Raw genomic sequence first — 4505 nt, forward strand, 5'->3', positions numbered from 1 at the left:
AAAAAGAGTACAATACTTAATAGTCATATTTCTTCTATCCTTCTTCTTGCTTTTAAAATTCAAACTAGGATCAGCCAGCTACTAACCTGCTATTTCACAAACTTAGATCCAAATGCTTTGGGGTTATAATATTTGCTGAAATACATATACAATTTCTCCAAACTCATAGAATGGGCAATACAAAGAGAGAACCCTAAGGTAAACCGTGGACTTAGGGTGATGCTGATGTGTCAATGCGGGTTCATCAATGTACATAATAAGTGTAATAAAGATGTTGACAATGGAGGAAGCTATACATGTGAGGGGTGAGGAGGTTTATGAGTAATCTCTGCTCCTCAATTTTGCTGTGAACCTGAAACTGCTCATTAAAAATAAATTCTTAGTTTTAAAAAAAGGAAAAGATTTTCCTGGTGGCACAGTGGATAAGAATCTGCCTGCCAATGCAGGGGTCATGGGTTCAATCCCTGGTCGGGGAGGACTCCACGTGTATCGGAGCAACTGATCCCCTGTGCCACCACTACTGAGCCTGCATGCTGCAACTGCTGAAGGCCTGCATGACTTGAGCCATGCTCTGCCACAGCAGAAGCCACAGCAATGAGCAGCTCAAGCACAGCAAAGTACAGAAAACCCACACAAGCAAGCAAGACCCAGGGAAAACAAAAGTAAACAAATAAAAATTCAAAAAAATTTAAACAAAATTTTAAGGAAAATATAAAATATATATATAATTAAAACTATTTGGGAGAGGGAAATTTGTCTACACTGAGGTTATCCAAGAATTACCCCATTTCCACTTTCGTCTGCTTAGCTCTCCTCATCTCCATTAGTTCCCTCCACCTCTGAGAAGAAAACGCAGTCCACTATCTTTGTTGTTGTTTAGTCGCTAGGTCGTGTCTGACTCTTTGTGACCCCATGGACTGTAGCCTGCCAGGCTCCTCTGTCCACGGATTTCCCAGGCAAGAACACTGGAGTGATTTGCCATTTCCTTCTCCACTGTTACCTTTAAACCACAGTAATCAGGAATGAGATGGTGGGAAAACGTCCCGAACAGCGGCCAACTCCTATCCCACTCCGAGTGACTTCAGAATGTTGCTTTACTCTTCCTTGTACCTGCTGACGTGTCTGAATGTGTAGAGATTTCAGAATATGGCAAGGATTTGTCGCGTAGTCTCTCTCTACAGAAGAAGAAATACAAATGTCGAGCAAGCATATAAATGACAAGCAGGGGAGTGTTTTTCTCATAGAAAATGTAGGGAAATGAGAGCTGACTGCCAAAGTTTTCACAGTTTACTTATTTAAAAAATTACACTGACATAAAATAAAAGTATTTCTTATGCCCATGTGAAAGTAAGTGGGTTTTTACTCTGAGGTTGACAAATAAAAATAATTTGGAAATAAAGAATGAAAGAACTAGACATGGAACAGTGGACTGGTTCCAAATTGGGAAAGGAGTACATCAAGGCTGTATGTTGTCACCTTGCTTATTTAACTTATATGCAAAGCACATGATGTGAAATGCTGGGCTGGATGAAGCACAAGCTGGAATCAAGATTGCCAGGAAAAATATCAATAACCTCAGATATGCAGTTGACACCACCCTTATGGCAGAAAGTGAAGAGGAACTAAAGAGCCTTTTGATGAGAGTGAAAAGGGAGAGTGAAAAAGCTGGCTTAAACTCAACATTCAGAAAACTAAGATAATAGCATCCGGTCCCATCACTTCATGCCAAATGGATGGGGAAACAATGGTAACAGTGAAAGACTTTATTTTCTTGGGCTCCAAAATCACTGTGGACAATGACTGCAGCCATGAAATGAAAAGATGCTTGCTCTTTGGAAGAAAAACTATGACCAACCTAGACAGTATATTAAAAAGCAGAGAGATATTGCTTTACTGACAAAGGTCTGTAGAGTCAAAGCTATGTTTTTTTCCAGTAGTCATGTATTGATGTGAGAGCTATACCATAAAGAAGGCTGAGGACTGAAGAACTGATGCTGTTGAACTCTGGTGTTGGAGAAGACTCTTCAGAGTGCCTTGGGCTGCAAGGAGATCAAACCAGTCAATCCTAAAGGAAATCAGTCCTGAATATTCATTGGAAGAACTGATCTTGAAGCTGAAACTCCACCTGATGTGAAGAACTGACTCATTAGAAAAGACCCTGATGCTCGGAAAGATTGAAGGCAGGAGGAGAAGGGGACGACAGAGGATGAGATGGTAGGATGATATCACTGACTGGATGGACATGAATTTGACCAGGCTCCAGGAGTTGGTGATGGACAGGGAAGCCTGGCGTCTTTGCGGTCGCAAAGAGTCAGACATAACTGAGCGACTAAACTGAAAGAATAAAAATGAGAGAAATGGAGCGATGGAGGCTATTCCATCTCTCCTGTCAACCTGGAAAGGCTTGCTGAAGAAACTAAGGTTAGTGTCCTTGGCATGACCGGGTTCCACCGGGCTCCACGCTCGTCCAAACTGCAGACCGGTGCCTGCCCTTCCACGGTTGCTAAGGCAGCAGGCCGCCTCTGAGGTGCTGCCTCTGACCCACCAGTCCTGGCCTGGGGCTTTCATTTCCAACCAGTTTCCAGCAACTACAACGCAGCCGAGAGACCGCCCAATGGGATCGGCCCTCTCTAACGGGCCCTCTGTGATCCACGAATCAAGTGCTGCCGATAAAGCCCGAAGCTGAATGGTCAGTTCCCAGGGAGGGCGGGGTTGGGAAAACAGTAGCTGGACGGAAATAGGTGCTGCTTTTCGGGGGCTTTGTTAAATGGCTGTTAGTCACTAATACCCGGTGTTCCATTTAGGGCAGAGGACGGGATCCTCAGGGGGGGTTCCTGTGGCGCTAGGAAAGCGGGGTCAGCGGAGCCCCAGGGAGCGAGAGTCCCCTGGACTCCTACTGGGACGTGGAAGAGACCTCCTTGGAGCCCACTCCTGGCTGAGGTCCTGTTAGGTCCTGGCAGTTCCCTCTGCCAGCATCTGATTAACCCCAGGGGAAGTGACGGTATCACTAACCTCAGGGTTTGCTCCCTGATATAGGAAAACAAAACTTATTATTGTTGCTCTTGGGAGGGAACAATAAGCAGCAGGTCATAGGAAAATCTGTGTGAAATGAAAATATCTCCCGCCATATTAATAAGAAATGTCACAGCCATCAGCGATTTCTGGCCTCCAAATGTGAATGAGAGCTCCCAAAACTGTGATCCAGCAGATGCTGCCACTCCACCACTGGGTGGTTGCTGGGGAGCTGGGGGAATGCAAGAAGCTAGGAGAACAGCTTTGACCTCAGATAGCTGAGGTGCAAAAGAAAGGACTGAATTCAGTGAACCCAGAGGCTTGCGTGTTCCCATACAGAGAATGCTAAATTCCTTAACTTGAAACCTAATCTTTGACGTTCAGACTGCCTGTTCCCCTTGTTGCAAACTTGCATATAGCCTGACTCCTGCCTCCTTGGAGCAATTTTCTCAGAGCTACTGAAGTGCCGTTTCCCAGGCTCAGAGTCCTAAACATTCCCACCAAATCTCTACTTTCAGTTTGACTATATTTTTTAGTTGACATCTGTAATTGAAAGTTCATGGAAGTGTGCTCGCTTCGGCAGCACATATACTAAAATTGGAACGATACAGAGAAGATTAGCATGGCGCCTGCGCAAGGATGACACGCAAATTCGTGAAGCGTTCCATATTTTTTATCATTCTTTTTCATACGTTCTATTAAAGCAAAGTTTTCACACATTAAAAAAAAAAAAAAGTTCATGGAAGATCTGAACATGTAAGGGAAGTATTAGTGAGATTCTAAGTTGAAGAAGAGAATGTTTTGATTTGTTTTTCAAACAAAGAGAATACTGTCAGGAAGAAAGAGAATGCAATGAGGTGACTGGTATTCTGCCAGCCCCATTCTACAGACCAGTGAGGCCTCCTAGCAGGGACCAGGGTTTTGGGGAGAAAAGAAAGACAAAGATGATGGACGATAACAAGGAAAAAAGAAGAGGGAAATATTTGAAAAGTCTGGAAGAAGAAAGGAAACAACTGAGCCAATGGAAAACAGTAGAAGAAAAAGAAAAGTTTCTGCTCTGCAGTAGACTGTATTTTCCAACTCAACTTCAGGATATATGAACAAAAGCCACTGTACTTGTGGAGGAAATTAAGGCTGATTTAAATTCGTCCTGCCCCTGAAAATCCAGGATGTATGTTTGTCCACCCTGGGGTTGATTAAAGACATAGCCTGCCCCAGTGGAGTAAGGATACTGAAAGTCTAAATGTCTGGAGAATTCTCATCTATCAGCACTCAGAGTGGGTGGGGTATAGTCCTCAGGAAGTCTCAGAATATGGTCAATCCTTTATCAGAATTATTCTAGATTCACTTTTATTTTTTCATCAAATGCACATAAAACATGGACTTGTGCTTCTCTTGAAACTGTGCTGACCTTGTCTTTTTTCTGAAAGTGTACCTGCTCCAAGAGGAATAATAATAATGATTTTTAAAGCCCTATATGCATGACTTCTTTG

General features: G+C 43.4%; 1 non-coding gene across 1 annotated transcript; it reads left to right on the forward strand.

The window, feature by feature from the left end:
• Positions 1–3579: 3579 nt before the first annotated feature.
• On the forward strand, positions 3580–3686 carry LOC114111020 (U6 spliceosomal RNA). The gene has a single exon (XR_003587149.1). It is a non-coding gene; the product is annotated as a U6 spliceosomal RNA (small nuclear RNA).
• Positions 3687–4505: the final 819 nt, after the last annotated feature.

The sequence above is a fragment of the Ovis aries genome, chromosome 1 (genome assembly GCF_016772045.2).
Source record: "Ovis aries strain OAR_USU_Benz2616 breed Rambouillet chromosome 1, ARS-UI_Ramb_v3.0, whole genome shotgun sequence".
In the NCBI taxonomy this organism is placed as follows: Eukaryota; Metazoa; Chordata; class Mammalia; order Artiodactyla; family Bovidae; genus Ovis; species Ovis aries.